The sequence below is a fragment of the Pelmatolapia mariae genome, linkage group LG4 (genome assembly GCF_036321145.2).
Source record: "Pelmatolapia mariae isolate MD_Pm_ZW linkage group LG4, Pm_UMD_F_2, whole genome shotgun sequence".
Classification (NCBI taxonomy): Eukaryota; Metazoa; Chordata; class Actinopteri; order Cichliformes; family Cichlidae; genus Pelmatolapia; species Pelmatolapia mariae.
In genome coordinates, this window is record NC_086230.1 from 33,756,566 (window position 1) to 33,778,511 (window position 21,946).

Genomic DNA, 21,946 nt, shown 5'->3' on the forward strand with positions numbered 1-21,946 from the left:
CCCTGTCTAAATCACGGACAAACAGTATCCCACAGCTGTTTATGTTTTTAAACCCATTTTGCACAGAGAGGCATTTTTTGAAAAATGTATTGATAGCAATGCTAAATATTATTAAACAGGAAAAACACAACTACATGTAAAATAATCACACCGTGACACCTCTGCCTTTCTAAATGGAGGGAACATTTTTCTTGTAAAACAAAGGGGGGCCTTGCAAAAAAAGTTTGGGAACCACTGGTGCAACCAAAGATGGGAAACGTCTGTCTGCTCTAGATCATCCTGTGCTGTTCCACTGGCTGACAGTTGGTGGCAGTAAAACAAAGTAAATGTAGAAATGTGCCAACAAAGTCTGAGACACAAACTGTATAAAAGGATTGATTTTGATTGAAAAAGACAAATATATAGTTTCCAACTAGTTACAGTCAAAGTGGAAAAAAAATTATTTATCCCTAAGGGGCAATTATGATAGATGATACCTTGCTGACCATACATACAGTCATGGCCAAAGGTTTTGAGAATGACACTATTATTCGTTTTCACAAAGTGTCAGTTGTTTCTGTGATGTATTGAAGTATAATTACAAGCACTTCATAAGTTTCAAATGCTTTTATTGAGAATTACATCACGTTTATGCAAAGAGTCTTTTTGAAGACCTCTGCAGTTGGCCTTGGCATGTTGTCAATCAACTTCTGGGCCAAATCCTGACAGATAGCAACCCATTCTGTCATAATCAATGCTTGGAGTTTGTCAGAATTAGCGGGTTTTTGTTTGTCCACTTGCCTCTTGAGGATTGACCACAAGTTCTCAATTGGACTGAGATCTGGACAGTTCCCTGGCCATGGACCCAAAATGATTTGTTCCCCGAGCTACTTAGGTATCACTTTGGCCTTATGGCACGGTGCTCCATCGTGCTGGAAAAGGCATTGTTCTTCATCAAACTGTTCTTGGATGGTTGGAAGAAGTTGCTTTCAGGGGATGTTTTGGTACCATTCTTGATTCATGACTGTTTTTTGTCAAACTTGTGAGTGAGCCCACTCCTTTTGATGAGAAGCAACCCCACACAAGAATGGTCTCAGGATGCTTTACTGTTGGCATGACACAGGACTGATGGTAGCGCTCACCTTTTCTTCTCTGGACAGTCCTTTTTCCAGATGCCCCAAACAATCGGAAAGAGGCTTCATCAGAGAAAATGACTTTACCGCACTCCTCAGCAGTCCACTCGTTGTACTTTTTGCAGAATATCAGTTTGTCCCTGATGGGTTTGTTTTTGGAGAGAAGTGGCTTCTTTGCTTCCCTTCTTGACACCAGGCCATCTGTCAAAAGTCTTCGCCTCACTGTGCGTACAGATGCACTCACACCTGCCTGCTGCCAGTCCTGAGCAAGCTCTGCACTGGTGGCACTCCGATCCCGCAGCTGAATCATCTTTAGGAGGCCACAACATCCTTGCCTGTGAAGCCCTTTTTATGCAACGTAATGATGGCTGCATGTTTTTCCTTGCAGGTAACCATGTTTAATAAGGAGAACAACGATTTCAAGCAGTCAGCATAACATAATGATCTCCAGCCTTGTGCTCGTCAACATTCTCACTGAGTTGATGAGAACATTATTGAAATGATCTCAGCAGGTCCTTTTATGGCATGAAATGCTGAATGATGAAATGCAGTGGAAATTGAATTTTTGAGATTAAGTTCATTTTCATGGCAAAGAAGGATTTTGCAATTCATCTGATCACTCTCCATAACATTCTAGAGTATATGGAAATTGCTATCATACAAAATAAAGCAGCAAACTTTGTGAAAACCAGTATTTGTGTCATTCTCAAAACTTTTGGCCACGACTGTACAATACACAAATGTCACATTGGGGAGACAGGTCAGGCAGGTAGCACTGGCTGGTTGACCGCACAAGCAGCGACTCGAACCGAAACCATAGAAAATGCACAACATTAGGAAAGACGAGGAGAAAAAAAGAACTCCCCCCAAACTGAGCTCCAACAGGGAGATCCATTTGAGAACAAACAAAAACAAAACAAAACACGTCAGCACATGAATCATCACATCTCACAACATAGAAGACACAAGCTCCGAAGGCGTTTGGAGGGGGTGGGGGGGGGAGTGCAGGTATGTGTCAGTGTACATGTGTGTGTGTGTGTTCCGTGTTCAGCTGAGAGAAAGTGTTCCTTCACCCGGTTAGGCAAAAGTCAACAGTCTTCGGTCGACGCTTGAATGAGGGGGGAGAGAGTCACAAGAAACAGTCTTGTTGAATTTTTGTTATTCTCGTCAGCTTTTGCCTTGAGCATCCAGCTGGTGCCAGGGGGGGCGCATGAGATGAAGATGGTAGTTGTTGTGGTTAGTGCGAACAAACTGCTTCCAATTTTAAATAACCTTTCCTTCTTGTTTTCAATTTTCTCCCCAGACATGACCTTACAGAAGAATTTTATTCTTCTAGATATTTCTGAGACATCACACTTGTTTCCTGCATTATAGTCATCATTTCTCTAAAAACGATTAGGTGTTGTAATGAGGAAAACTGTAGTTTTCACATTGGCATACATTTAGATGTAGGTGTTTAGAATCTCATTCTAGGACTCTTTTATAACCTTTGCATGCTTAGAAGTATGTGTATGTGTTAATATGACCTGGTGAAAACTGCTTAGTACACATGTGTCAAAGTCAAGGCCCGCGGGCCACATCCGGCCCGGCGTACATTTATATCTGGCCCGCGAGATCATTTTATATAGATGTATTATTATTGTTATGCATGGCCCGGCGATGTGAGGCGCTAATAATAGACAAACTACAGATCCCATAATGCAGCGCTGCAGCCTCCTTGCTGAACGCTAGGCTAACTGGGAACATTCCCGCATCAATCAAGTCAAACTTCTGTTATTGCGAAGCTAGCCGCTCACAATGGTGGAGAGAAAAGTTGATTCTGAAAACAGAGCCTTTCAGCGCCAGTGGGTGACTGAATATATGTTTACAGACATTGCTGGTAAACCCGTGTGTCTTATTAGTGGAGCTAATGTGGCTGTAATTAAGGATTTTAATTCAAGACGGCACTACGAGACAAAACGTAAGCTGAAAAACCTAAATGCAGAGCAGAAACTACAGAAAGTAGAAGTCTAAAGAAGAATCTGACATTTCAGCAGACTTGTTTCACCAGAGCAAAATCACAAAGTGAAGCTGTCGTGAAAGCAAATTTTATTGTAGCAGTGGAGCCAAATCAGCCTGGTACCACTCTGAAGAGCTGCATGATGAAGGTGTGCGACGTCTTGTGTCCAGACAAAACGCAGATTTTGGCAAATGTGAGCCCGAGGAGAAATACGATTGCTGATCGGGTTTGTGAGATGGCCACTGATTTAAGAACACAGTTGTGTGAAAGAAGCAAAAACTTTATTGCATCCTCTCTTGCTGTGGATGAAAGTACAGACATGATGGACATTGCACAGCTGGCCATCTTCATCCGTGGAGAGGAAATATTGAACATTAAATCGATGCACGGGACAACGACAGGAAAAGACATTTTTTAAAACGTATGTCAAAGTGTAACCGACGTGAAACTGCCCTGGGACAAACTTGTTGGACTTACAACAGATGGAGCGCCGGTGTTGTGCGGTGAAAAAAGCGGACTAGTCAGCAGGATGCGAGTAAAGATGCAGGAGAACTGTACCGGTGAGTTATCAGCATATCACTGCATCATACACCAGGAAAGGCTGTATGGTAAAATCCTAAAAATGGAGCATGTAATGATCACCGTGACGCAAACCGTAAATTTTATCTGAGCTAAAAGTTTAAATCACCGTCAATTTCAGTCTTTTATGTGGAAAATAGATTCAGAGTTTGCCGACATTCCTTATCATACAGAGGTCTGTTGGCTGAGTTGGGATAAAAATTCTCAATGGAGTTTTTGAGCTCAGCAAGGAAATCTGTCAGTTCATGGACATGGCATTTATGATGCGGTGAAGGCATTTCAAGTGTAGCTGTCACAAATGCACCAGTGCAACCTGCCTCACTTTCCCAAGTAATGTTGAACCAAGTCAATGGACTTTGCTGAACTGCACCTGTGCAGACTCAGATGGAGCTGCAGTGTAATGATACACTCAAGGGAAAGTACGACACTGAATGGGCCGCACTGTTTATTAGTTCCATTCCTGAAGCAATGCCCAGCTCCGTCTACATGCGGCTCCAACCTTGTGTTTGCTTTCATTTATTTTTTTCTGGGGTTTTTGGCAGCATGTTCATATTTCTAACTTGCATAATTTTGACAGGATATAGTTTTATAAAGAGCAAAATATTTAAAGTTAAAGTTTATTTTTTTAAGTTTATTTAATCTGGAATAATATTCCTGTCTGTTTTTATTCATATTTATGTTTAAAAAACATTGTTTTAGTGTGTTCAATAAATGTTTATCTTGTTTGGCCCACGACCTAAAGTGTGCCTTGAGTTTTGGCCCCCTGTGCAATTGAGTTTGACACCCCTGGCTTAGTAAGTAAGTAAGTAAGTAAAATTTTATTTATATAGCACATTTCTAGATAAAAGATCACAAAGTGCTTTGCTTTGTGATGTTTCACTGTGTTATCCGCTAACTGTTTTGCTCAGTAGGACAAAACTCCCGAGATGACCAGTGCCTGGAGCTTCCTGGGAAAAGATAGGAGTTGCTTTCTGCCCAGCAACAGCCTGTGGGACAAAAACCTGTTGTAACTAAGTGACACAGAGTGTATCAGGGTATAAAAGGGACACTGCGGCGCCCCAAGGGCTGAGCGCTCATAGACCTGTGATATTTTGATGTGCTTGTTACTGCCCACTCGGGGTCAGGGACGAGACCCTGCCCCAAGTGGAGGAGTTTAAGTATTTCGGGGTCTTGTTCACAAGTGATGGGAGAAGGGAGCGGGAGATCGATAGACGGATTGGTGCAGTGGCTGCAGCGATGCGGACGCTGTACCAGTCTGTTGTGGTGAAGAGAGAGCTGAGTGTAAAAGCAAAGCTCTCAATTTACCGGTCGGTCTACGCCTCTACTCTTACCTATGGTCACAAGCTGTGGGTAGTGAATGAAAGAACGAGATCGCGAATACAAGTGGCAGAAATGGTTTTCCTACGAAGGGTCTAACCCTATCTCCCTTAGAGATAGGGTTAGAAGTTTTGCCATTCGGGAGGGGCTCAGATTAAAGCCGCTGATCTTCCACATCGAAAGGAGCCAGTTGAGGTGGTTTGGATGGATGGAACTAATAGGGTTGCCAAGTCCCATCAAAGGAAAAATAGGGAACCACCCCCACCCTCTGCCTCATGATGCTTAATCAATGTAATCGAATTTAATTTAATGCACATGTAAAACAAATGCACAGAAATCTATTATTTTTCTACAATAATTAAATAGATCCAACATCTTTCTTCAACAGAATTGCAGACTGCACATATGGTAGACCCGCCCCTGCACAGTTACCAGCCCTGAGCTACGTAGAAAAGGATCCTGGTGTAGAAAGTAATATTAAATAAATTCTAACAACAGCTTATCAAGCTTAAACGTGCTGCTGTTGTTTATCTGCTGGTTTTCTCTTTCTGGCGCAACCATACACCAGTTGTTACTTAACGTGGGAATGCTTTACAAATATTCAAAGACGAACTTACACACCTGCTTTACTTCTCTGGGATAGCTTTCTCAGAGGTGAAATGCCGGTTTGGTAGCGGGGCTCTAAAAAGCGTAACCAGACCGCCAACAGGTCTCGCATGCCAAAGCCGCTCTATCACATGACGCATACTGCTCTGACGTGCTGGCTTGAGCCATTTCACAAGTTTTGTGAGGTGCTTTTGTGATATTTAATGGATCGGATTATATATTTTTATTTCTCTATGATATGTAGGTCAGTGTTGGACCAATACCAATACGTAATATCGGATCGGTCCATCCCTATTTAAAAGCAGAATGGGAGACAGAGCCTTCAGTTTTCAGGCCCCTCTTCTGTGGAACCAGCTTCCAGTTTGGATTCAGGAGACAGACACTATCTCTACTTTCAAGATTAGGCTTCAAACTTTCCTTTTTGCTAAAGCATATAGTTAGGGCTGGACCAGGTGACCCTGAATCCTCCCTTAGTTATGCTGCAATAGACGTAGGCTGCCCATGATGCATTGAGAGTTTCTTCTTCACTCACTATGTGGTAATACACCTCTCTGCATTGAATCATTAGTTATTGTTAATCTTTGGCTCTCTTCCACAGCATTTCTTTTAAAAATTGAATTGAAACTAGCACACCTCAATTCTTCATATGACCACAGTTTTTCTTCCTTCTATCAGTTTGAACCAGTCTGACCAGCCTGTCTGGCACCAGTGTTACATGTTACCTTCCCTTAAATGGCCTTCTTCCTTATTCTGATGCTCAGGTTGAACTTCAGCAGGTGGTCTTGACCTGTTATTACCATGTGATTGGCTGACTAGATATTTGTATTAACGAGCAGCTGAACAGGTGTACCTAACAAAATGGCTGTTGTTGTGATAAACACTGTTGTCCTGATCTGCTGGAGACTGTAGAGTACAGTACTGTACAAAATGCTGGACAGAAGCTGCAGCTGTGTCAGTTTCATGGCTCCAAAGCAGTGATGTGTCACCACCTCTGCTCAGAGACACTGAGACACGGGGAGCCGTCGGACAAAGAATCGACAAAGGTGCCAGCAGTGGGGACGAAGGTTACCCCACCTCACCAAGTTTATCCAGAATTACTGAAAATAACTGTAAGAACAACAAAAATAAAGCAGATAGGGTTGAATATTTCCTGGTTTATTGTCTTTATACTGTTGGTTTTTCTTCATCTGAATAAAACTTCTGTAAGCTTCAGGTGTGTCAAACGCAGAGCCTTTAATAAGGCTGTGCTTCCATGAAATCTCACATCATTTATTCTCACTTGTTTGTCATCTATTAACTCATTTAACCAGGGACATTTTTGTGTCTTGTCTTCAGATCCTTTCCTGGCACTGGCAACACTGCCAGCTGTGACTTGACACTTGCGTGCCTGTAAACTGACTGTGCATTACACTTCCCCGATGAGCTATTATTCTCTTACTGGCAGATCCAGTTTGTCATCAGGACTAAGACACGGGGAAAAAGCTGCAGAAGTGTTTCTAAAACTATGTCTTATGAGTATCTAAAAGTAACTCCACCCTCACAGGACTGTCTCATGTTTTACTGCCATTAAATTTAATGTTGTGCAGTTTTTTGACACTCGCCCATTGAGAAAGAAATCAGACCAATGTAAACTGAGCTACATTAATGACAAATATATGTTTGCAGGCCAGATGTTCAGACGTGAGTCAAAAAGACAAAGATGAGTTGAATCTCCAGTTTAGTGAAAGAGCTTCTGCTGGTTTGTGTTAATAAAGATCAGGAAACTCACTGGTGGCTCAGCTCCGTCCAGCATCATGTTCCGGGTTTTTGTGATTCCTGTTTTGCTTAATGTTGGTGGTTTTTATGTATTTTCCGCTTACTTTATTTAGCCCTTTTCGCAGTTCTGAGCTGTGTTGCATCCTCTTGAGTCTCCTGTATCCAGTTCCCTCTGTCACGGCGCGTGAAATAAGCCGTGTGGAAAATAATAAAGGAGGATCCAATCGCAGGCAAGAATGAAGGTGAGAGGGTGGTTTATTAAACACAAAATGAAAAGGACAAAACAGCAAACGGGACCGAAACTATCTAAACTGAGAACAACTAACCTACTGACACAAACCAGGACCTGAACATGAAGGAGGATGAGCAGAGGTAACAGACGACGGACAGCAGGGAGACACACAGAATGGAGCAGGGTGGATGCGCAGACGGACCAGCAACAACAATGACTAAAGACGTGACTTAAAAACACACAGAGAAACACAAGGAGATTACACACAGGTGGTGGACACAGCTGGGAGTCATTAACAAGACGAGACAGAGGTAAAACTGAACACACTCACATGAGACGCAGACCTTCACAATAAAACAGGAAACAAGAACACTACACAAAGACGCAGACTCGACACTGAGAGACAGACAGAAAATGACACCTAAACCCACACATGAGAACACAAATCCTAATCACCAATGAACAGAAACCAGTAATCACCACCACCACCACCACCATAATCAGCACAACAAGATAATAAGAAAATCCATTACTCAAAAATAAACCAAAACATAATAAACTCAAAATACTGGGTCAGATAGACCCAGAACCGTGACAGTACCCCCCCTCTAAGGGCTGGCTCCCGACAGCCACAAACAAAAAAACCCAGAACGAAACAAGAGCACCAAACCAGGGCGGGCGGAGGGGGTCCAGGAAGGAGGGACAGAAACCAAACAAAAAACAAGGAGCACAAGAGTCCAAACAGTCCAAACAACACAGGAAAACACATCAACACCAAAAACCAAACAAGAGCTCAACAAGAGTCCACAAACAGTTCAGGGGGTCGACCCGGAGGTCGGCCATACAGGAGCCAAAACAGGTACCAAAACAGTTCAGGGGGCCGACCGTGCACACGGCAGCGGCGGCGATGGGCAAACAGCTCCGGAGGCCGACCGTGCACACGGCAGCGGCGGCGGCGACGGGCAAACAGTTCTGGAGGCCGACCGTGCACACGGCAGCGGCGGCGACGACGGGCAAACAGTTCTGGAGACAGACCACGTGGAAGGCAGTGGCGGCGGCGACGGGCAAACAGTTCTGGAGGCCGACCGTGCACACGGCAGCGGCGGCGACGGGCAAACAGTTCTGGAGGCCGGCCACGTGGACGGCAGTGGCGGCCACTGAGCAGATCCGGAGGTCAGCTGCGATGCCAGCAGCGGCGACGATCCCTCGCAGGAGGCCGGCCACGACGGCCATGACGCCCAATTAGAGGCCTGGAAAGCGGCCGGCAGAGGTGAGGTGGAACAGGACGGGTCGGGTCCCACGACGGCTTGGCAACCGCAGGGCCAGGCGTGGACGAAGACACAGAGGCCGGGCCAGGCGTGGACGAAGACACAGAGGCCGGGCCAGGCGTGGACGAAGACACAGAGGCCGGGCCAGGCGTGGACGAAGCAGAAGCTGACGGCAGCGGAACGGCTGCGGAACCTGACGGCAGCGAGACGGCTGCGGAACCTGACGGCAGCGAGACGGCTGCGGAACCTGACGGCAGCGCTGCGGCTGCAGGCGTGGATGAGGCGGCGGCTGCAGGCGTGGATGAGGCGGCGGCTGCAGGCGTGGATGAGGCGGCGGCTGCAGGCGTGGATGAGGCGGCGGCTGCAGGCGTGGATGAGGCGGCGGCTGCAGGCGTGGATGAAGCAGCGGCTGCAGGCGAGGATGAAGCAGCGGCTGGCTGGACGGGCTCCTCGGGCCCTCCAGCTGATGAGGCCAAAAACTGGCTAGGTTCTCCTGAACCTCCAGCTGACGAGTCATGGGGCTGGACGGGCGACTCGAACCCTCCGGCTGACGTGACTTGAGGCCGGACGGGCGACTCGAACCCTCCGGCTGACGTGACTTGAGGCCGGACGGGCGACTCGAACCCTCCGGCTGACGTGACTTGAGGCCGGACGGGCGACTCGAACCCTCCGGCTGACGTGACTTGAGGCCGGACGGGCGACTCGGGCCCTCCAGCAGACGACACTTGGGGCTGGCTGGGTTCTTCCGAACCCCCAGCTGACGACACTTGGGGCTGGCTGGGTTCTTCCGAACCCCCAGCTGACGACACTTGAAGCTGGCTGGGCTCCTCCGAACCCCCAGCTGACGACACTTGAAGCTGGCTGGGCTCCTCCGAACCCCCAGCTGACGACACTTGAAGCTGGCTGGGCTCCTCCGAACCCCCAGCTGACGACACTTGAAGCTGGCTGGGCTCCTCCGAACCCCCAGCTGACGACACTTGAAGCTGGCTGGGCTCCTCCGAACCCCCAGCTGACGACACTTGAAGCTGGCTGGGTTCTCCCGAGCCCCCAGCTAACGTGGCTTGAGACTGGACGGGCTCCTCGGGCCCTCCAGTGGAAACAGACACTGAGGCAGCAGGTGCGCGGACCTCTGCCGGTGTGAACACTGGCTGGAACTGAGCAGCACAATGGCTAGACTCAGGCAGCAACAGTGGGATGCAGTCCTCAGAGGGCTGAAAGTGTTCCCCAATACACTCAGCAGAGGACGGAGGCGGACGGGTGAACTCACTTGAGCTCTCAGGGGGCGCTAAGAGCCGAGACTGCTCTGGTGAGTTCCCCAGTGAAACTGCTGGCGCTGGCGTCTTGACCTCTAGGGGTCCAGAGTCAGCTGGTAAGCGACACCCAGCCTCTGGGGAGGCCCTAGAGGGAGTAACCGTCTCTGAGGTGGCCAGCTTAAGAGAACCAGCAGATGTAATGGTGAAGTGTGTTCCCTGCTTAGAATCAGACGGTGAGGATGGTGACTGAATGAGCGGGTGGGTAGGCTGCTGAACTGGTGGCAACTGGGCTACAAGTAGCGAAGTTGTAACAGGTGGTGGAGTGGCTGACTGAACTGAGGGCAGCGTGGCTGCTGACTGAACTGAGGGCAGCGTGGCTGCTGACTGAACTGAGGGCAGCGTGGCTGCTGACTGAACTGCTAACTGTCCTGCTAGCTGTGTTACAGACCCCACATTAGACTGTGGTGAAAGTGTAGATGGGAAAACATGATCAGGAAAAACTGCTTCGGTGAGGTTTACAACTTCCCCTGAATGAACTGATGGAGACGAAAAAACTTCCCTGACACTTAAGTTCCCTATGTTCATAGTGCTAGACTCAGGTACTCCAGGCTTGGACACAACAGCATGAACACAGTCATTAACACAAAATGTAGGCTCAGAAAAGGCAGTCTTTGGGGCAGTGGCCATGGGTGAGACGGAAAAATCATTGTTATCTTCAGAAGGCACACAAAAAATAGCCCCAGAAAACACAGTCACTGAATCTGACGCAGCAGGAAAAGTGTCCCTTTCACTCACCACAGCCGACTGCTTACATGTCCTTACATCCGGCTGTGGGGTGCCGCGCCGGCGGCGCGAACGTCGCTTTCTTCTCGGAGACGGCTCCGACGGACCGGGTAACTCCTCGTCCGGCGGGTCGGACGGCACGTCCTCCATTGAAGCGAGTGGGCGAGCGGTAGCGGAGGGAGGGTGAAGGTGAAGCTCGTAAAGAACAAAATTCTGTACGAGCGGGTGCAGTGAGTCCAATAACCAGGGGTAACTGGAAATAAGGTGTTGTAGGTCGGCTTCCACAGTGTAGAGAGACGTTTTTCCCTCATGCTCAAACCACTGGTTAATTAATGTAGAAGCAGAGTTGATAACGGCCTCCTGAAGCTCCCTGGGTGGACTGAATGCCGCTGGATCCATGGCTGGCTGGTCCGTACTGTCACGGCGCGTGAAATAAGCCGTGTGGAAAATAATAAAGGAGGATCCAATCGCAGGCAAGAATGAAGGTGAGAGGGTGGTTTATTAAACACAAAATGAAAAGGACAAAACAGCAAACGGGACCGAAACTATCTAAACTGAGAACAACTAACCTACTGACACAAACCAGGACCTGAACATGAAGGAGGATGAGCAGAGGTAACAGACGACGGACAGCAGGGAGACACACAGAATGGAGCAGGGTGGATGCGCAGACGGACCAGCAACAACAATGACTAAAGACGTGACTTAAAAACACACAGAGAAACACAAGGAGATTACACACAGGTGGTGGACACAGCTGGGAGTCATTAACAAGACGAGACAGAGGTAAAACTGAACACACTCACATGAGACGCAGACCTTCACAATAAAACAGGAAACAAGAACACTACACAAAGACGCAGACTCGACACTGAGAGACAGACAGAAAATGACACCTAAACCCACACATGAGAACACAAATCCTAATCACCAATGAACAGAAACCAGTAATCACCACCACCACCATAATCAGCACAACAAGATAATAATACACGTTGTTGTACAGCGTAACTGCACTTATCATTACAAGATGGCGCCGGTGTGTTTGGCAGGCCGTCTCCACTGCTCTCTGCTGCTTCTTACTTTTCTGCTAATATGCTATTCAGGTGGCTCTGCATTGCTAACCTATGACCGGCTTACTCTTTTAAGTCTCCGGCCACCCTATACCTACGGGTCATATTTTCATGGATCGGACCCGTGGTGTAATTTAGGAGATACTAGTCTGCCGCGGACGGATCACCTCTCAGGAATGTACCGCCGATCTCCGCTTCCTCCGCTTCCTTCACGCAGGAGACGCTACAGGAAAAGGGGTAAACGGAGTGGTGTCCGTGTCCGCATTAAGGCTTACCTAAAGGCACGGTATGTGGCTGGCTTCGACGTCGATGTGGATCCTCTCCGCCTTCCCCCGACTTTCTGGGAGCACTTTACCTTTAGATTGTTTAGGCATCGATGGATTCGCCACGCTGAATTCCAGGCCCGCCCTGCCGCCCCAGTGGTTTATTCGTCAGCTCGATGTTGGATTAAGCCTCCTAAAGGCGGTGTGTGCTATGGCAACCTCTGCCGCCTGAGACGTGCTTCCAACTGCGACTCGGCGACTTCGACTTGGATGGCGCTATTTAATGTTAGGTCGTTGACGAATAAGACTTTTATTGTGAGCGATTTTTTTACTGCTACAGGACTGGATTTGCTATTCATGACGGAAACTTGGATTCGTCCCGGTGAGTCTTTCCCTTTCTCAGAGCTCCTTCCTCCGAATTGTGCCTTTTTTAGCTCACCGAGACCTTCGGGCAGGGGTGGAGGACTGGCAGTGGTCTTTAGGAATAAATTCCGCGTACGGCACCTGCCCTCCCCAATGTTCCCTAGCTTTGAAGCCCAGCTGCTGGAACTTGCTGGTACCCCCTTGACTCTCTGTGTTGTGATTTACCGTCCTCCGAAATATAATAAGACTTTCATTAACGACTTTGGTGACTTTTTAGCTTCTCTTTACCTAAATTATGATCGTGTTCTTATCACTGGTGATTTTAACATTCACATTTGTTGCAAAGATGATGTGTTTGCCAAGGATTTTCTAACCTTAGTTGACTCTTTTAATCTTATCCAGTGGGTTGATGCACCTACCCACCTTAAAGGTCATACTCTTGATTTGATTTTTTCTTATGGACTGGACATTTGCATCAGGGACATCAGCAACATTGGAATTTCCGATCATTTCCCAGTCATCTTTGATGCTGATCTTTGCAAATTGGACCAGGGCTTTGAGGGTCCTCGGCGTCTTGTGCGCATTATCAATCCTGGGACTGTAGCTGAATTTTCAGCTGCTTTCTCTAAATCTGTTCTCCCTGACATTGATTGTTCTACACCCTCTTCAGTTGATGATTTTGCTAGCTCCTTTCTCTCTACCTGCTCCTCTTTACTGGACGTTGTGGCTCCTATGAAAGTAAAAAGGCCTAGAAGCTGCTCTCAGCCGTGGCTAAATGAGTCTTTACGCGCTTTACGACGCGTTTGCCGCCAGGCTGAAAGGCGGTGGAAAAAAGATGGGCTCCAGGTGTCTTTTGATATCCTTCGCAGGACCCGCCTGGAATTTCAGAAATCTGCCAAGTTGGCTAAAACGGCTTTTCTGTCGGGTGTCATTGCGGATAACAGTCACAACCCACGCTTTTTATTTAAAACTTTTAACTCATTGATCAATCCTTGTCCAGAAACGCCTAGATTGGCTTCCTTAGCCCTTTGTGAAAAATTTTTAACTCATTTTACAGGCAGAATCTTATCTCTTAGAGTCTCACACCCCCCTGTGATGAGTCAGGCACCAGCATTAAGATGCTCTACTAACCTCAATCAGTTTAATCCAGTTTCGCTTCCTACTCTTAAGGGTATAGTTGATCACCTAAAAAACTCAAACGCTGCTCATGACATCCTTCCATCTCGCATTATTAAAGACGGGTTTAACATTATCGGGCCCTGTATCTTATCATTAATTAACCTGTCACTGTTATCGGGTTGTGTTCCGGCTGCCTTTAAACACGCTGTAGTGCAACCTTTACTCAAAAAGAGCTCCCTTGATCAGAATGACCTCGCTAACTTTAGACCTATTTCTAAGCTCCCATTTCTGTCTAAAATCCTAGAGAAGATTGTTCATTCCCAACTTCAAGCTTATTTGGATGCAAATAATATCGGGGAAAAATTCCAGTCGGGGTTTAAGCCACGCCATAGCACAGAAACTGCATTACTGAGAGTCTTTAATGATCTTCTCTCAATTGCTGATTCAGGGCGCCCTGTGGTATTAATTTTGCTTGATTTGTCCTCTGCTTTTGATTTGGTGGACCATAGTGTCCTTTTAATGAGGCTTGAGCATCTGGTGGGAATCACAGGCAGTGCCCTTAGCTGGTTTAAATCCTATCTCTCAGAAAGGTCTTTTTCTGTCACCATGGGTACCTATGCCTCCTCCATTGCCCCTGTTACCTCTGGTGTCCCCCAGGGGTCTGTGCTGGGTCCCATGCTGTTTTCATTATATTTGTTACCCTTGGGTCGAATCCTTGATAAATACAATTTCTCTTTTCACTTTTATGCGGATGACATTCAAATCTATTTTGAACTAGCTGAGGATGTCACGTCGTCATTGCAACACTTCTCTGATTGTATGAATGAAGTTAAAAACTGGTTACTGAGCAATTCTCTTATACTAAATGATAAGAAGACTGAAATTCTAATCTTTGATACTCCCTTCTCCCGGGCTGAATCAACTGGTATTTTTGGGCCCTTTGCTGATTCCCTTTCTGACACTGTGAGGGACCTGGGTGTTGTCTTGGATAGTTCCTTCAAGTTGGACAAACATGTGTCCTCCGTAGTTAAATCGAGTTTCTATCAACTACGTCTAATCTCTAAGGCCAGGCCCTACATACCACGTAAGGACCTGGAGAAACTTATCCATGCCTTTGTTACATCAAGGTTAGATTATTGTAATTCCCTGTATACTGGTCTCCATTCTGCCCTCATTCATAAACTGCAGCTTGTTCAAAATGCGGCTGCGCGTCTCTTAACTGGAACTGGCAGGTTTGAGTCTATTACTCCAGTTCTTTCCGACCTGCACTGGCTCCCTATTAAATTTCGTATTGATTTTAAAATTTTATTGCTCACTTTTAAAATCATAAACAACACCGCGCCCAGCTATCTTACGGATCTCCTCAGTTTTTATATCCCTGGGAGAGCGCTTAGATCAGCAGGCCAAATGCTCCTGGTGCAACCGAGATCTCGGCTCAAGACCAGAGGTGGCCGCGCATTCGCCGCTGTCGCACCCTACCTCTGGAATAACCTCCCCCTAGCTATTCGGGCGTCTGATTCAATTCAATCTTTTAAATCTCGATTAAAAACTTATTTGTTTAGCCTTGCCTTCCCCAGCTCTTAGAGCCCACATCCTTAGTGTATTGGAACTTATTTTTATTACTTCTTAATGATTATAATGTTTTAACCTTCAGCCTTTCGGGTTGTGCCTACTATGCCTGGTCTATTATTGGTTAGTTATGTCACCTGCCTGTTAGTATATTTTATGTGTATTTTGTATTTTATGCTTTATATTTGTATTTAATATTGCTCTTAACTCATTTTGTGAAGCACTTTGGCATGCCTGTGGTTTTTAAATGTGCTATATAAATAAAATTGTATTGTATTGTATTGTATAAGAAAACAATCCATTACTCAAAAATAAACCAAAACATAATAAACTCAAAATACTGGGTCAGATAGACCCAGAACTGTGACACCCTCGTGTGTCTGTTTTCCCATTTGCTGCTTTATTTTGAGAGTCAGTGTTACTTGTGCTTTGCTTTCAGTTTTGCTTTTCTTCTTGTGATTCGGTGATTTCGTTCAGCCATGTCTCATTCTCCCCATCTGTCTCCACTTCCCTGGTTGCCCTTCTGATTGTATTATTTCAATAAAAGGAGTAGATGTTACTATCCCTGATAATGCATTGCTTCAGATGGAGAAAGTCTTGAGGGATGCTACTATGAGGGAAGGCAGCCTGGAAACTTTACCGGTGGGACTCATCATTGTGTGCCTCAACTTCACAGGCTGTTTCGGTCTTTTATCACAAGCTATTCTGCCATTTTGTTAGGGTTTTTTTTTTTTTTTTTTTACCTTCCTTGGTTAGGTTTGGGGATTAGAAATCTAATTTGGATTGTAATACATCATCAGTAGTGGACCTTGGATTCATTGGGTGTTTCGGCCATTATCACTAGACATCCTCAATCCAGGGAAGCCCTGCCAGGGTTGATCAGGCCTCAGAGTGTGTCACTGGTTTATGTTACATTTTTATTTCTCTTCTAATTTCTTCTGTTTAGTTTTATACAATTTATCAATTCACTGCAAAAGTTATACTTACCTCTTTAATATTTAAAGAGCCTCACTTCTTCTCATGCCCTTTGCTGTGGTAACCTCACCACAGATCAATCCTGGGCGTGTGTCTAGCGGTTAGCTGACTACCTTAGCTGCCCATGTGATGTCAGCCATAGCCAGTGACTGGTCCTCTCAGCAGTGTAAGCTAATTCTCTTATAGCCTGCCATTGTGCCTGTCCCCTGATCCCATATCTTTAAGCAGTTTAGCTGTTGTACTGGCAACAAAGCCCCTGCACCCCACTTCCACCGGCGCACTTTGATCTTCCAGCCTCTGCCTCAGCTTCCAAATTGGCATGCCGCAGCTTCTCATGCTGAAATGTTTCCTCAATTGCTTCCTTCCATGGTACCGTCAGCTCAATGACGTACACAAGTTTTCGGGAGTTAGACCAAAGGACGAGGTCTGGTCGCAGAGTAGTTGTTACGATCTCTGTGGGAAAAATTAGCCTCTGGTCCAAGTCCACTTGCATCTGCCAATCCCTGGTGACCTTCAGCGGGCCCATGTCCGGGGTTAGGGGCTCGTCCTCGGCTTGTCTCCCTCCCGGATAAATGTTGATGAAAGCCGATGCTCCACTTGGTTCGTGAAAAGTTGATAGATTTCATCTTGCACTCAACCTTCTCAGCTCGACATCTCTGGGTGCGTGCTCGTGTCTACAGTTCTCTGTTTCCGGAAATGTACAATAAAGATGATTTTTTTGAGCTTGACCGCTCTGAGTCGGAAGTCTTTCTCGGTCGGAAAAAGAATTCAAAAGAACGAATTTAATAGAACCTGGTTGTGTCTCCATGTGTATCTGCCCCGAGTAAGGCTAGTCCTACAACCAACCAAGATGTGTTTGAGTGTTGCTGGGACTGTACACAGGGGGCAGGATGTGTAGTACTCTCGTGTGATGCGATGAGCCACTGATCACTCTGGATGTTAGTCTGCTGTAACACTTTAATGCGTACTCCAGCACACAACAAAACATAATGGCAGTACCGGAAGAACAAAACTCTCCCCACCATACTGTTCTGGTTGGACTAGCCCCCACAGTTACAGAAGGTCTGCATAAACAAATATTACTTGGTGATCATTTAACCAATGATCTACAGGATGGGTCCTTTCCAAACCACAGCTGCAGATTTATGAGGGAAGGCAGCACATCATATGTGGCTCTGATGATGAAACGTAGCCTATTAGCCTCCATTCCCCAGATTTCCATGTGAGTTTCCTCTTTTCAACACTCTCCCAATTCACCCAGCGACGCTGCCAGCGCTACGGTTCTGGAATGTCTGGCTCTTTCCTTCTGTCCACGCACCTCCACCCCTACCATTTTTCGACCGTCGGTTACAGACCCCTGTTGCCAGAGAGGTGTTGCTGTTCCAAGACCAAATCCTCCTCTGCCCTGTTACCCACCACGTCATGATGGCGGAGAGCAGATTTGGCCTGTAGCACAGATGTGGTTGGGGTCCATTTCCTCCCCGTTGCTAAGGTGGGAGCAGCACCTCTCACTATGGGGTCCCAGAGTCTGTGAGCGACATCTCAAGCCTCACTTTTGCACACTATGCCTTCCTGGAAAGCATCATGACCTTCTCCATCACCTGCTGGTTCCACTTCCTCAGCCTTCAGAACAGGAACAGACTGCAGCACGCTGCATCAGTGTGCTCTAAAATCATTGGCCTGTCAGAACTCTGGCACAGGTTTTCAGCCAACAGGCCCTTAGACAGGCAGCCAAAATCATCAACGACCCCTCTCACATTCTTCACCCCGCATTTCAATGGCTCCCCTCTGGGCGACGCCTCCGCTGCATTTCCTGCAGGACTGAGCGGAGGAGAGCCACCTTTGTCCCCAAAGCCACTCTGCTTTTTAACTCCAGCAGATAAGACCATTTCCCCCACCAGAAACATAAACTACTCTATACTCTTTTTATACTACCGACACTTTATTCACTTTTACTCACTTACAGTTATTTATTCACCTTTCAGTCACTTTAATTTTAAAACTGTATATTCTGTGTATTCTGTTCTTATTGTTGTTATTATTGTTATCTTCAACATTATGCTGTTGTATGTTATTTGCCCCTTGGAAATAGACAAAGTCTTTCTGATTCTGATTGAACTCCTCTGCCAGGTTAGGGATAGGCAACAACAGCATCCCATTGCTGTAGAGTCCAACGCTGCTGAGGCATTTGGGAAGTCAAAGCCACTTCCTCCCGTATATATAGTTTATAGTATAGTATATATAATCGCTGCCTCCTCTTGTCCTTTGTCAGTGGACAAGGGGAGGCAGTTGTCAGTACAACATCATGAGGGACACTTGATGACTTTCCCTCTTTGTTCAGTCCAGTTGGTGCAGTGAGTGCAGCGAAACCTGATGTAGTTTGACCAGTTTTTTCCTGAGTGGACAGCCCCCACTGTGCCAGTCCCACTGTCATTGCAGATTAATGAAGGATGGAAATGTATTGTTTTCGTTCACAGGGCAGATGTGTGGTGTATCTCTCTTTCATGATCTCTCAGTGAAGCTGCTTCTATAAATAAAACTTCCTGTTTCACAGATTTACAGGAATGTAGTTCTGTTACAGTTCTGTGCTCGATATTCCTGCTGATCTAACGTCTGAGTGAACAAACGCTCATCAGACTGAAGAATTGACTCGTTTTCATCTAGTTGAGGATATAGTAAAACAGAAACATCGTCGTGTAATTACAGCACATTAAAGAGAAGCAGTCTTTATTTTCCGGAAAGTCATCATGAAAATTCTATAATGACTTTAATGTTTAAAAACTGAACAGTAATGTGCAAAAGTCTTGAGCCTCATTTCTTTCTGCTTTTCTAGTAAAATGTGAACCATGTGCATTTATTGATGGGTCAAACAGAGTTTGTATGACTCTAACGAGCTTGTTTGGTGTGAGCACCTTTATTCTCAGCACAGTCTGAGCTTTCTCTACTTTCTTCTTCTTCTTGAAGGACATTCAGGTCTCTTCTTTGGATGTTTCTTCTTTTCGTTCTGGTCTCTGTCAGGATGATCCCACACTGCTTCAGTGATGTTGAGGTTCTGGCTCTGGGGAGGCCCATCCATGCCTGATAGTGCAAACAAAACAAACAAAACCACTTTTTAAATATCTCAATGATCGTCAGCAACAGGATTTATTTATGTAGTTTTTGATTGAGTTAATGCATTTCACTTCAATACAAACGCTGCTGCTCAGCTCACCCATTCTTACACCTGTACACATCAGTCAGGACTGTTAAACCTTTAAATAACTTTTATTTGCCACAGCAGAGCAGACTTTTGTTTCCTGTTAAATTAATGATTAATCCTAGAAAAGTTATTAAAAAGTTCCTGTTTAATCTGATGATTGTGATGTGAAGCAGATCAGGTAACCTGCAGTGAGGTGTTGGGCGTGTTGTCAGACAGGTGTATGAGAAAGGTGTGTTTTACTGCAAACCGAAAGGGAGAGAGAGGAAGGTTATTTAAGCCTGAGCAGGTCTGGAGGTATTTTACAGCGATGGCTTTCTACAAAGTGATGTGTTTGGCTGCTGGGCTGATGCTCCTGACCCAAGGTAAGAGCTCTCTGCACACACCTGCATCAGGTACGACTCAGAGGGTGAAAACACTCAGGAGCACATCGCTTCACTTTAAAGTGACACTGCAGGAAAATAACCTTTAAATTAAAAAAATCTTTACTTTAATACTAATTTGGTGGGTTCAGTTAAAATCCACAATGTTCAGTAAACATAACTTTAATATATATTTTGAAGAAGAAGTTTTTATGACAGACGAGGAGAAACAAAGGTTCTCGTGGCTGATTATTATTATTATTTTTATTAGTTATTCATTCATGAGATGTTAGGAAAAGATGGTTGAACTAAATAATTATTTAGTATAATTTGATGTCTGTCAGTTAATAAACTGATGGCTGAAGGTGTGATGACGGGTGTCCTTCATCACGGCTCAGAGCAGGAAGTGGGTCGGAGACTGAACCCAGAACTTTAGTGTTTTTTTCTTCTTGTGCTGAGCTGAATGTTTGAGCACAAATGCACTGAATGCACATCTGATGGTGAACTCACACACTCACTGCATACTTATAACATCCTGTCAGGTACTGCAGTAATACAGGCGTAGTATTAGTAGTACGACATGCAGTGTGTGTGCTATATTTCTCTGTGCGGTTTCTGTTTGTGAGATAAACGTGTTTTAATCATGCTGACACACACACACACACACACACACACACACACACACACACACACACACACACACACACACACACACACACAAACTCTTACGGAAACATGGTATGTAAATGATCTTCTGGAAAGGTGGTAAAACCAGTCTGATGTCAGAGCTAAAACAACAGATGAACGACCACATAAACAACCAGAGCGGAAAAACAGAGCAAACGCAGCAATCTGGAGTTCCTCTAGCGCCCCCTGGAGGCTCACCAAAACCATAGGCTGTATATAAAAGATGGCCACACAGACTGCACAATTACTCATAGATTACTGGACTTCAGATTTTAAAGTCTTGGCGTTAGCATTTTGCTTGCTTCCATGTTTTGTTCTGTTTCTGTTTTGTTAGCTGAGTACACCATGATGTGCTAAATTTTCAGCTAATGCTAGCTAGCAAGTCCAACTAGCTGAGGTGAAGCCTAGCAGACGGTTAGGAGCTACGGCTGCTTTTGTTATGGAACTTGAAGAGGGCGATGCTAGTTTATGTTAGCTAACTAGAGACAGAACTTAGTGAATCAGTGCGTCAGGTGGTTCACTGGAGTGACAAGTTGCAGTCAGACACTGTTCCCTCTGTGCTTGATGTTTTCCTCAAAGGGTCAGATCTACAGATCAGCTGACAGAGCAGATATCTACAGGATGAAATCAGCACTTTTTATTGCATGAAATCACCTCTTTTCCCAAACACATACAAACAATAACATAACAGGTTACACGCATCACACTGTTTCTCATTGAAGCATGCACCTGCATGTCTGCTGGTGTGTGACGGACCAACAACACAGGAGCCTCTGATAGGGTTGCCTACCGTCCCTTAAAAAACGGAATCGTCCCGTATTGAGCTAATAAGGGACGCACTTTGTCCCGTAATACAGTGAGAATCAAAAGTAGTCTATAAATGTTAATGGAATTAACGCTTTGTTTGAAAACATAATTCCCAGCCCCTCTCCTGCTTTGTGACCAATGAGCTGACAGCACACTTATGACAATTCGAGTATGACAATTCAGATTACCGCTTATCTCATTGGTCGAGGAAAGGTCGCTTACGGAGAAAATACCGGAAGACAACAGATGACCACAACAAGAAGCATGGCCAACAGGGAAACAAGCGCCGACACTGCGGTCGACAGTACACCTAAAGCTGGGCATACACTGTGCGATTTTCAAACTGCACGATTGACGAGAGCCTACAGGGGGCGTGTTATGGAGTAGACGCGCAAACCACGAGGTCCCATTTATCTGTTAAATTACTTTATGGTTCACCTATTGTGGCCCAATTCAGAGACTTCTTAAGCTCTATTAAGAAAGTCAGCATTGTTTTGGCTCTTGTTCTTTTCGTCTTTTTGGCTTATCTCGAAGTGAAATGCCTCCTAAGCAGTCAGCTAAAGGAGTGCAGGCTAGCTGCTCAGAGACCGCTAGCAAAACTACCGTCGCTCCGGCGACACTGCTAGCT

General features: G+C 45.7%; 1 pseudogene; it reads left to right on the plus strand.

The window, feature by feature from the left end:
* Positions 1-21,946, plus strand: part of LOC134626804 (transmembrane protease serine 9-like) — a 90,680-nt pseudogene that overhangs the window by 44,180 nt on the left and 24,554 nt on the right.